Raw genomic sequence first — 13,026 nt, 5'->3', positions numbered from 1 at the left:
AAGTGAATGTGTTGCTCAAAGAACCTCAATAGTAATGTATTGTGCTTAATTCCACTCATACACAGTGTCTTTTGTACTTAAATCATCATTGGTTCAATGGCCGCCACCTTCCTATATAATTTTTGATTATTAAATGAAGTTTTAATAATAATGAACTTAATCAACTGTCTTATATTGTTCATGCTACTTAATACTCATCGTCAGCGTATGACACTTGATCTAGTCGGCTTAGGGGCCCTCTTCTCCGACCCTGCACTTGTTTCACTGGATTGCTTTTTCAAGGAAGCCCCCTAATATTAACCTCTCATCCTGTCGACATTGACTATTGAGGTCAACCATTGACATTGAGGTGGTAGTCATGGCCGAGTGGTTAAGGTGATGGACTTGAAATCCATTGGTGGTCTCCCTGCACAGGTTCAAATCCTGCTGACTATGGGGCAGCAAGGTTGTCTTACTAGTAGAGTTTTGATTTGAGGACAGTGGATACATGGAATACCCTCCTGCGGGAGGTGTTGGAGATGAAAGCGGTAATGGAATTCAAATATACGTGGGATAAAAACAAAGGAATCCTGTTTAGAAGGAATGGATCCACGGAATCTTAGCGGAGATTAGATGGCGATGCCAGTAATCGGGAAGCGAAGCCGGTGCTGGGCAAACTTCTACGGTCTATGCCCTGATCGTGACTGAATAGATATGAATGGGCTTGAGTGTAAATTTTAAGGGGCTTCGACGTTAGCTTCAGAACTTTTAGTGCAAGAAGAGTGCTGGGCATACTTCTACGGTCTGTGCCCTGAGAATGGCAAGGACAAATCAAACTCGGGTATAAAGTATCACATACCATATAAAATGAGTTTATCTTGTTGGGCAGACTGGATGGACCATACATGTCTTTATCTGCCGTCACTCACTTACTATGACTAACACATTCACTTGTGCTATTTAGTTGGATTTTACGAATATCTGCTAAACGTTTTTGATACCCGAATTGTGTTTGTTGTATAAATCCAGCTTTTATTCAAAGCGAAGCCACATCTATTTGGTTTATAAAATGTAAGCCACGGATATTTACTCTTTGCGTCGAGCAGTCATAAATATTAGTACCTAAAGCATGAGTTGTTTATGAACCTCATGCCGGGAACCATTTTAAAAGGCTTACTGAATTGTAACTATAACACACACACACTTCTCACCATAACTCAAAGAGTGTAAGTTATATATAGCCCCCTACCTACCAATGTTCCCATCATGACTTAGAAGTTATTGGATATAAAACTTTAGCCCTACTCCCAAATAAGCCCATTTGAACATGTCTTGAACTCGTATATTCAGCTCATTTGTTAAGTAAATGTAATGACAAAGGAAATAAAAGACCAAAAATGTAGTGTTTATCTGTTATTAATCATGCACTGATTTTGTCAGGTTTCTTAATTACATAATGATTTAGAGCAGAATATCATTCCATGGACATTTTCATTTGTTTAAGCAGCTATGCCTTGTTTGATATATTCTTTTTAGTATCGTGTTCTTCCATGGGGTTCACTTTTTTTCGAGAAGGTCTGGGCCACATATATTTTATTGGCATCTCACAAGAACGGAAGACCTCTGTGCATACCATCTGGAAGGAGCACATAATGAAACGGAGGTACGGATATAAATTAGCAGTCTGTAAACAGCTGGGACATAAAATTTCAGACCACAGCTGACAGAATAAGCTACTGTCAGTCTGAAGCTCGCATAGCTGACATATCATTTGCCAGCAATTTAAAAAATGATATTCTGTCATCCAAGTGTATTTTGGTTAGTGTTATAAACAATTTTGGGAACATTCAGCCTGACCCAATTATTTCCAGTGTTGCACAGACAACTGATAAATAAACTGAGTGCCCTGGGTATGGGACCTAAAGTGACTGACTGGGTTAAAAGCTGGTTAAATGGAAGGCAACAGAGGGTAGTGGTAAGTGGAGCTTGCTCTGAGGAAAAGGATGTTATCAGTGGTGTACCACAGGGATCGATCCTTGGGCCAACTCTTTTAATATCTTTGTGAGTGATATTACGGAAGGACCGCTTGGTAAGGTTTGCCTCATTGAGGATGATGCCAAACTCTGTAATAGGGTAGACATGAGGAAGGATTTAGCAAAGCTTGAAGAGTGGTCCAATAATTTGCAACGAAGATGTACTGCTAAAAAAAAAATGCACCTGGGATACAAAAATCCAAGGGAATGGTTCTGTATAGGGGGTGAAGTCCTTCTGTGTACGAAAGAAGAGTGGGACTTGGGGCAGTGGCGTAGCAAGGGGGGGCGGGAGGGACGGTCCACCCCAGGTGTCAGCTCGGGGGGGGGGTGCTCCCTGCCAGCTCCCCCCTCAGCGCATCAACACCCCCCCAGTGCCCACCCTCCTCCGTCCAACCAGCTCCCTACCTTTAAAAAAATATCAGAATCCGAAGTGAGGAGCAGTGCCTCACGCCTGCACGTAAAAGAAATGTGCACCGCCGTCTCATCAGGCCTTCTCTCGCTCTGTCTGTCCCACCCTTGCGGAAATAGGAAGTTGCGTCAGCGGAGGGCGGGACAAACAGAGCAAGGGAAGGCCCGATGAGACGGTGCACATTTCTTTTATGTGCAGGGGCGAGGCGCTGTGCCTCGCTTCGGATTCCGATATTTTTTTAAAGATAGGGAGCTGGTTGAACGGAAGAGGGTGGGCACTGGGTCGGGGGGGGTGTCGATGCGCCGAGGGGGGGTATGTCATCGTGCTGCACCCGGGGGGGGGGTGCAACGGCGAACCGCCCTGCCCCGGGTGGCAGCCCCCCTCGCTACGCCACTGACTTGGGGGTTGATTGTATCTGATGAAACAGGTAGAAAAGGAGACAGTCAAAGCCTAGAAGGATGCTGGGGTACATAAGGAGAGGGGTGACCAGCAGGGAAAAAAAGAGGTGATAGTGCCTTTGTATAAGTCTCTGTTGAGTGCCCATTTAGAAAATCATGTGTGTAATTCTGGAGAATTCATCTACAGAAAGAAAGGATGGAGTTGGTCCAGAGGACAGCTACAACATTGGCCAGTGGTTTCTGTCATGAATCATGTAAGGACAGGCTTATGAACCTCATCAGATATACTCTGAAAGAAAGGTAGGAGAGAGGGGGATGTAACAGAGACCTTTAAATACCTCAGTGACATTAATATACAGGAGGTGAGCCTGTTTCAAATAAAGGAAAACTCTGGAATGAGAGGGTATAAGATGAAGTTAAGAAGAAATAGGCTTAGGAGGAATTTAAGAAAACACTTTTTTCATGGAAAGGATTGTGGACGTGTGAAATTGCTTCCTGGTGGAGCTCATGTAGACCAGGACTGTGTCTGAATTTAAGAAAACATGGGACAGACAAGTAGGATCTCTTATGAAAAGGAGTTAGAAACATAGAAACATGACGGCAGATAAAGGCCAAACGACCCATCCAGTCTGCCCATCCTCTGTAACCATTATACCTCTATTCAGGAAATCTAGACTGCCCCAATTTGATTGTCTGCACATTTTGTCCTTTAGATTGTAAGCTCCTTTGAGCAGGGACTGTCCTTCGTTAAACTGTACAGCGCTGCATAACCCTAGTAGCGCTTTAGAAATGTTAAGTAGTAGTAGTATATGTAAGTGTCTTGGGGGGGGGGGGGTGTCAAGAGGTGTATATAGGGGATTGTACATGTGTGTGTGGGCATGGGTGCTACTATTGAAAAATGTGAGATCTAAATAATAAAAAAAAAATGTTAAGAAAAATGTCTGTCTTGGGGATATCCATCATTGCTGCTGGGCTGCAGAGGAAAGAAAACATGACTCCTCTTTGATTCTGAGCGAGGAGAGTTCAGTGGCTTTGTCGGGAGCTGCCTGCAAGGAGGAAAAAGGCTCTTGAACGGAAGACAAAGGCCCTTGAACGGAAGACAAAGGCCCTTAAACGGAAGACAAAGGCCCTTGAACGGAAGACAAAGGCCCTTGAACGGAAGACAAAGGCCCTTGAACGGAAGACAAAGGCCCTTAAACGGAAGACAAAGGCCCTTGAACGGAAGACAAAGGCTCTTGAACGGAAGACAAAGGCCCTTGAACGGAAGACAAAGGCCCTTAAACGGAAGACAAAGGCCCTTGAACGGAAGACAAAGGCCCTTGAACGGAAGACAAAGGCCCTTGAACGGAAGACAAAGGCCCTTAAACGGAAGACAAAGGCCCTTGAACGGAAGACTACCTTCTCATCTCTTGTGAGACAAACTGAGGGTGACCATATGGCCTTGAAAATGACAAGGGGTAATGTCCCCATACTGAACAGCTAAAGGTTGAAAAATACGGGCCAAACATTTATAACACAGGGGTTTTTTTTAATATCAAGCTTAGTTTCTCATAACTTCCCCCCACCCTTTATACTGTAGCATTCTAGAAAATAATAAATTATTTTACAGCTTTCTTAGAGTAAAGGAACAAGGTAAATTTCATTAAATATATTAAATACATTATGCAGAGGAATAATGAATATATACTCAGGTATAAATACACTGAGTAGAGGAAGGAATTGATTATTTTATTATTTGTATGATATTGGATTGGTTTTATTGTAATTCAAATATAACATGCTTAGTAAGTGAATTTGTTATTTTTATTGCATTCTGAAAGACACCACATCATGAACTCATATAAATAAAATATGTTATAAGATTGGAGTAGATTTCCTGAGTTGATATGTCAGGTCTCTTTTCTGAGATTGCATTTAAATGTTAACACTAGATTATCCTAATCATTCCAGCTTCTTTTTTTATCCACAATTTAATCATTGTGGGGCCCTTTTACTGAGCAGCGTAAGCGCCTATGTGCGCCCATGCACCAAAATTCAGTTACCGCATGGCTACCATGTGGCCATTGCGGTAATTTCATTTTTGGTGCATGTCCGCTACGCACGCCCGAAAAATATTCTTTATTTTCTGGCATTTCAGCGCAGTTCATTACCGCCTGGTTACCGTATGAGACTTTACCGCTAGCTCAATGGTTGGTGGTAAGGTCTCAGACCCAAACTGGACGCGCAGCAATTTGGATTTTGGCGCACGTCCATTTTCGGCAAAAAATGTAAAAAAAAGGGCTTGCCCCTGGTGCAAAATAAGTACCTGAATATATGTAAACCGCTTTGAATGTAGTTGCAAAAACCTTAGAAAGGTAGTATATCAAGTCCCATTTCCATTTCCCTATTTGAGATTCTACATGGAATGTTGCTACTATTGGAGATTCTAGATGAAATGTTACTATTCCACTAGCAACATTCCATGTAGAAGCCTGCCCTTGCAGATCAGCAACGCGGCCGCACAGGCTTCTGTTTCTGTGAGTCTGACGTCCTGCACGTACCTGCAGGACATCAGACTCACAGAAACAGAAGCCTGCATGGCCGCATTGCTGATCTCCAAGGGCAGGCTTCTACATGGAATGTTGCTACTGGAGGAAAAGCCTAGTGGTTAGTGCAGTGGACTTTGATCCTGGGGAGCTGAGTTCAATTCTCACTGCAGCTCCTTGTGACTCTGGGCAAGTCACTTAACCCTCCATTACCCCTGGTACAAACTAAGTACCTGAATATATGTAAACTGCTTTGAATGTAGCTGCAGAAACATCAGAAAGGTGGAATATCAAGTCCCAATTCCCTTTCCCCTTTTCCTAAGCTGCGATTAGCAGTAATGCATGCTTACTGCAGCAAAAAATATTTTACCATGCTGCGTGCTGTGGCGTGCCATGGTAATTTTTGGCTGTGAATACACGCTAACAAATTACATTTATTTTTTTAGTGCCAGGAGCAGGTCTGGGGGCAGAAAGTGGACTTGCTCTGTGCTAATCAGTTAACACAGGATACCTGAGAACATGTGAAGACAGCCGACAATTGACGCGTTTACTAAAAAACGCATCTGTTTGTAAAAGCCTTCTCAGCCACATGAAAACCTTTCTGTTTAACCCCTCTCTTAATGTACACTCAACTCCTTTCTTGATCTTGTACTTATTACCAGCTTCATCCGCTCATCTGATCACGTTTCCTCGCCTCACAATAGCAAATGCTACCCTAGTAAACCACATATGACTTCTGTCTAAAACCATGTATGTAAACTAGTTAAACAGGGGGGGGGGGTCAAAGTTGTTGGTGGTGGTGGTGGCGGCGGCTGGGGGGTCAGTGGCGCGGGGGGGGGGCTAAAATGTGCCCCCTCACCATGGGCTCTGGACCCCCCTCCCACCGAGGTAATCCAGAGGTGGCCGGTTCAAATCCCGTTGCTGCTCCTTGTGATCTTAGGCAAGTCACTTAACCCTCTGTTGCTTCAGGTCCAAACTTAGATTGTGAGCCCTCCTGGGACAGAGAAATATCCAGTGTACCTGAATGTAACTCACCTTGAGCTACTACTGAAAAAGGTGTGAGCAAAATCTAAATAAAATAAATTACTGCCTATAAAATAGATGGCAGTAGGGGCTCATGCATTAATGGGAAAATTAGCACATGGCCATTAATAGTGGAAATATAAAAATCAGCCATTTTTCCCCTGCAGTAAAAATGACCTTAGCACAGCAGAATGACCTGTATATGAATGTGCTAAGGCCACTTTTTACCACAGTTTGCTAAAATGGCCACTGTATGTCTTGTAATCTTGTATAATAGGACTTTATTTATAATATTTACTTTATTTTTTTGATTTAAATAAAACCCTTTTGTATGTTGTATCTTTGCTACTCTCCTACTCCTTAAACAATGAAAAAACATGCTTGTAGACAAGGTACTCCATTCCCAGGGAGACCCCCTTCAAAAGAGACAGAACCCCTGCATACTCAGGCTCCTGGATGTTCCTTCTACTGCTACTACTACTTATCATTTCTATAGCACTACTAGACGTACGCAGCGCTGTACACTTGAACATGGAGACAGTCCCTGCTCCACAGAGCTTACAATCTAATTAGGACAGACAAACAGGACAAACAAGAGAAGGGAATATTAAAGTGAGGATGATAAAATAAGGGTTCTGAACAACTGAATAAGAGTTAGGAGTTAAAAGCAGCATCAAAAAGGTGGGCTTTTAGCTTAGATTTGAAGAAGGCCAGAGATGGAGCTTGACGTACCGGCTCAGGAAGTCTATTCCAGGCATATGGTGCAGCAAGATAAAAGGAACGGAATCTGGAGTTAGCAGTGGAGGAGAAGGGTGCAGATAAGAGAGATTTACCCAATGAATGGAGTTCCCGGGGAGGAATGTAGGGAGAGATGAGAGTGGAGAGGTACTGAGCTGCTGCAGAGTGCTGATGGCAGATAAAGGCCTGTATGGTCCATCCAGTCTGCCCAATAAAATAATGAGTGGAGTGCAACGGGTAGACATGAATCATTTGTTTACTCTTTCCAAAAATACTAGGACTAGGGGGCATGGAATGAAGCTACAAAATAGTACATTTAAAACGAATCAGAGAAATGTTTCTTCACTCAACGGGTAATTAAACTCTGGAATTTGTTGCCAAAGAATGTGGTAAAGGTGGTTAGCTTAGCAGAGTTTAAAAAGGGTTTGGACGGCTTCCTAAAGGAAAAGTCTATAGACCATTATTAAATTGGACCTTGGGAAAATCCACTATTTCTGGGATAAGCAGCATAAAATGTATTGAACGTTTTCGTGATCTTGCCAGGTACTTGTGACCCGGAGTGGCCACTGTTGGAAACAGGATGCTGGGCTTGATGGACCTTTGGTCTGTCCCAGTGCAGCAATACTTATGTACTTATGATTCTGATACTAGGACCTTCTGATATGCCCCTCAGGTGCACTGTGTCCTACTTGATAACCTGTGACCCTTGGTAACAGCAACATATATATTCTGTAGTCACAGTTTACCAACAAAGTGAAACTTTACTGAACTGCAGCTCCTTAACTAAAATAAACCAAGAGAGTGAATTGACATACTTACCTAGAAACGATATTACCTAAAGCAAAAGCTTAGAGCTGGTAGTTAATATGCATCACGTAACCTTGCCAGAGAATGCATTTGAAATGAAAATTCAGAGATAATTTGGGTCATAAGCTAATGCACTTCAGGCAGGGAGAAAAATAAACCAAACCAACCTGTGGAAAAATTTTTACTGTCCTTCAGTGGAACATTTAGATTGAAGGGAAAAGTTTACAGTTCACATGTAAATTTTCAAAAACTGAGCTGGAAGCACTTTTAATGTGAAAAATGTGTACATGGAGTTAGCAAACAATAACCATGCAGTCCAAGTGCATGCTGTCACCAAAACAGTTCATGGCATTTATTATTAATAATAATATTATTACTAGTAAAAAAAAAGCCCGTTTCTCATTGAAATGAAACGGGCGCTAGCAAGGTAACCACCTTCTGCCATTAATGTTTTTAAGGGAAGTTCCAGCATCCCCCTCCCTCCCAATTCCAGGGTCCCCCCTCTCTCCCTCCCAGTTCTAGGGTCCCCCTCCCTCCCAATTACAGGGCCCTCTCTCCCAGTTCAAGGGTCCCCCCTCCCTCCCTTCCTCCCAGTTCCAGGGTCCCCCTTCCCTCCCTTCCTCCCAGTTCCAGGGTCCCCCCTCCCTTCTTCCCAATTAAAAAAGACCATTTCTCATTGAAATGAAACGGGCGCTAGCAAGGTAATCACCTTCTGCCATTAATGTTTTTAAGGGAAGTTCCAGCGTCCCCCCTCCCTCCCTCCCAATTCCAGGGTCCTCCCTCCCTTCTTCCCAGTTCTAGGGTGCCCCTCCCTTCTTCCTAGTTCCAGGGTCGTCATCCCTCCCTCCCTTCCAGTTCCAGGCCCCCTCCCTCCGAATTTTAAAAGTCATCCTGACTTACCTCGTCAGGGTTAGGGCGGCAGGCAGCAGTGGTAAAAAGTGTGCAGGCTCGGCACTTCAGTTTTCCCTTCTCTGTCTCTCAGCTCTGGTCCCGCCCTTGCAGAAACAAGAAATGAGGGTGGGACCAGAGCTGAGAGACAGAGAAGGGAAAACTGAAGTAAGTGCCGAGCCTGCAAGCTTTTTACCATGCGAGGTAAGTCAGGATGACTTTTAAAATTCGGAGGGAGGGGGCCTGGAACTGGAAGGGAGGGAGGGAGGGACAATGACCCTGGAACTGGGAGGGAGGGGAGACCCTGGAATTGGGTGGGAAAGCGCAGGGTACAAATGTAACAAAAAAAAGGGATAAGGACAAAGGGTAGCAAGATTCCGGAACCCCAAAGAATAGCAAGATTCCGGAATCCCAAAGACTACTACTACTACTTATGATTTCTATAGCACTACTAGATGTACGCAGCACTGTACACTTGAACACGATCCACTATGTTATCCACATATCTATTATGTCATCCATGTTCTCTATGTAATATCAATTGTACCTTTTCTCTCTGGAATGGCAAATGCCATGAAGGAACATTGTAAGCCACATTGAGCCTGCAAAAAGGTGGGGAAATGTGGGATACAAATGCAGCAAATAAATAAATAAAACATGAAGAGACAGTCCCTCCCTCCCTCCCTTCCAGTTCCAGGCCCCCTCCCTCCGAATTTTAAAAATAACTTAAACGAAATAACCAACGAGATCAACCAGAGCCTCCAAATCATGCACTCTTGGGCGGACTCATTCCAGTTAAAACTGAACGCAGAAAAAACTCAATGTCTAGTTCTCACTTCCCAATACAACACAATAAATTACCCTACCATAACCACACCATACTGCATACTCCCTATCTCAGAAAACCTGAAAATTCTTGGAGTCACTATTGATCGATACCTCACACTCGATACCCATGTGAAAAATACAACGAAACTCAAAAGAATAAAACCTTTTTTCCCAAGAAACATCTTCCGTACCCTAGTACAGTCATTAGTAATAAGTCATCTGGACTACTGTAACACTTTGTACGCAGGCTGTAAAGAACAGACCATTAAAAAACTCCAAACAGCCCAGAACACCGCAGCCAGACTCATCTTTGGAAAATCTAAATACGAAAGGGCGAAACGTCTAAGAGAGAAACTACATTGGCTACCACTCAAGGAACGAATTGAGTTCAAGATCTGCACAACTGTCCACAAAATCATCCACGCAGACGCCCCACTCTATAGGTTAAACCTAGTGGACCTACCACCTAGAAACGCCAAAAGATCGGCCCACAAATTCCTCAATCTGAACTTCCCCAGCTGCAAAGGAATTAAATACAAACAGTCATACGCCACTACTTTTGCGTATAAAAGCACACAGATCTGGAACGCATTACCCATGGCCCTGAAAAATATGGACAATCTAACCAGCTTTCGCAAATCTTTGAAGACACACCTCTTCAACAAAGCCTACGAAAGACACCCCTAATTAATCACTCCTCAAATCACTCAGGTGCATCAAAAACGCCTCTCACAACACCTTCCTAGCACCTTGCATCTAATTCATCTACTTTCAGCTTATGTATTTAAGATCATGTAATGACTTCATCATAACGACACTCTGTAAGCCACATTGAGCCTGCAAAAAGGTGGGATAATGTGGGGTACAAATGCAATAAATAAATAAATAAATAAAAATCTAATTAAGACAGACAAACAAACAGGACAAACAAGAGATAAGGGATTATTAAAGTGAAGATGATAAAATAAGGGTTCTGAACAAGTGAATAAGGGTTAGGAGTTAAAAGCAGCATCAAAAAGGTGGGCTTTTAGCTTAGATTTGAAGACGGCCAGAGATGGAGCTTGACGTACCGGCTCAGGAAGTCTATTCCAGGCATACGGTGCAGCAAGATAAAAGGAACAGAGTTTGGAGTTAGCAGTGGAGGAGATATCTGCCATATCTCCAAAGCCTGGTCAAAGATCCATTGTTACTGCAAAGGTAAGGCACAATTAGTTCTGAGTAGAATGGTAGATGAAAGGGTAACGGTATTACAGTAATGGCTAAGTAAAATATGTATGTGCAGTTATCCCATATTGTGACTGGTGAGTACGGCTAAAACAACATGATGTGCCACTGTAAAAGGCACTACTACATACCTTACCCATTCCACCAAACCAGACTTCTGTGGGCACATTCTACATGCTACCCAAGATCCACAAACCGGGAAACCCTGGCACACCAATCATATCAGGTATTGGCACATTCACGGAAGAAATATCTGGATTCATAGAGGGAATTCTGAAATCTCTCGTACACAAAACTAACAGCTTCATACAAGACACCACAGACTTTCTGAATAAATTGAAAAATATCAAGCAACTACCACCTAACACCCTTCTGGTCACGATGGATGTAGAATCACTATACAGCAACATTCCCCATGCGGATGGCATAGCTGCATGTGGAAGACTCCTAAAAAATCCACACTGGACCATCAATACTCACCAGAAACTATTACAAAATTAATCAAATTCATTTTAACTCACAACTACTTCCACTTTAACAATGATATCTATCTACAAATAATGGGCACTGCGATGGGCACCAGGACAGAACCCCAATATGCCAACCTTTTTATGGCTGAGCTGGAAGAGACATTTCTGAATACACACCAGACCAAACCTCTAAAATACTACCGATACATCGATGACATTTTTATGATTTGGAAGGAGGGTGAAGAAACTCTGAAACAATTTTATTCTGCCTTCAATACATACCATCCTACAATCAGATTCAAAATTGACTACTCCCCAGAAGAAGTCAATTTTTTGGACACCACGGTCTCAATCAGTGATGGCTGTATACAAACATCTATATACAAGATGAACTCTTTGCTGGAGGATGTCGTACCAGCGGTTGGTGTAACGGGGTTTTAAAAAAGGTTTGAACAAGTTCCTGGAGGAAAAGTCTATACAGTCTGCTATTGAGACAGACACGGGGAAGCAACTACTTGCCCTGGGATTGGTAATATGGAATGTTGCCACGATCTGAATCCCTGCCAGGTACTTGTGACGTGGCTTGGCCACTGTTGGTAATAGGATACTGGGCTAGATGGACCATCGGTCTGACCCAGTATGGCTACTCTTATGTTGATCTGTATCTTCAGTGTCAGTACCTGGATAAAGGCTGCACTGAACATACAGACACAAATCTTCCCACTTCTGTCAGCCTTTATAAAAAAAAACCTTTTTTACCACCATCAGCTGTGTATTGTGGGGTACGTTTTTAATATAGGTTAAAGGGAGAAAAAACTGTCAGTTAAGCAGCATTTCAATGGTACTACAGCCTATGATTTGAATAAATTGCTGCATTAAAAGACGCTATACATTTATACTGTATTGTCAGTTCACATAAAACATTTGAAAGCAATGTATTAAATATTGTTCTTGAAGTGTACACACTGTGCATTTGCTTTTTTCCTTCCGCTTTCCATTATTCATTCCTATCAATTGATGGACAGTTTGTGGCTTGCTCAATTTTTTATTTTTTTTTATTCTTACTCACTAGTAATAACAGTCACCCATTTTTATTCCTTGAGAAATCGTTGTTCCTACAGGTTTTCTTTTTTTTCAATTTCCAATATCTATTGGGCAAACTCCACTTCACAGATGAAAAATGCTATATAAAAATTGAACAAGATGCTTTTCAGATATTTGATGTGTTCTTAGACTTGAAGTCAAACTTGGGTTTAATGCAGTGTGAAAGCAGAATGGAATGAACTTTGCTGACTTGTTCCAAGTTCAAAAGTAGACTCTACATTTCTGATTTCCTCAGCTCTTCCCTCAACTATCCCTGCCTTTCATCTGTCTCTGTTTCTGTACTCAGACTTCCTCCTTCTGCCTAATTAACCAGGTCACAGATCCCTATGCAACTGCCTTGGAGCTTTGAGACAATTTTCTTCCTGTTAGCTCATTTTTTTTCCCTGCAAGTACTCTACTGTGCTTCATCTACGTATTTTATTTTCACATAAAATCTAACTTTGCAACTAGCTATCGGTATTTGAGGTGATGGTTCATGCAAGCTATGGGTAGGAATGCAGTTTTAGCTTCTGAATCGTTAATTCACCTTAATATACTGTAAAAAGGCTGATTTTTAAGAGTAAATAGACTGAAGTACCCTTCTCTTTTCTCTGTAACAGG

At 42.5% G+C, this 13,026-nt stretch overlaps 1 non-coding gene across 1 annotated transcript; it reads left to right on the top strand.

Annotated features, from left to right (window-relative positions):
• Positions 1-352: 352 nt before the first annotated feature.
• Positions 353-435, top strand: TRNAS-UGA. The gene has a single exon. It is a non-coding gene; the product is annotated as a tRNA-Ser (tRNA).
• The last annotated feature ends 12,591 nt before the right edge of the window (positions 436-13,026 follow it).

Source organism: Microcaecilia unicolor, chromosome 2 (assembly GCF_901765095.1).
Source record: "Microcaecilia unicolor chromosome 2, aMicUni1.1, whole genome shotgun sequence".
NCBI classification, from domain to species: domain Eukaryota; kingdom Metazoa; phylum Chordata; class Amphibia; order Gymnophiona; family Siphonopidae; genus Microcaecilia; species Microcaecilia unicolor.
This window is presented reverse-complemented; position numbering and strand designations above follow the sequence as displayed.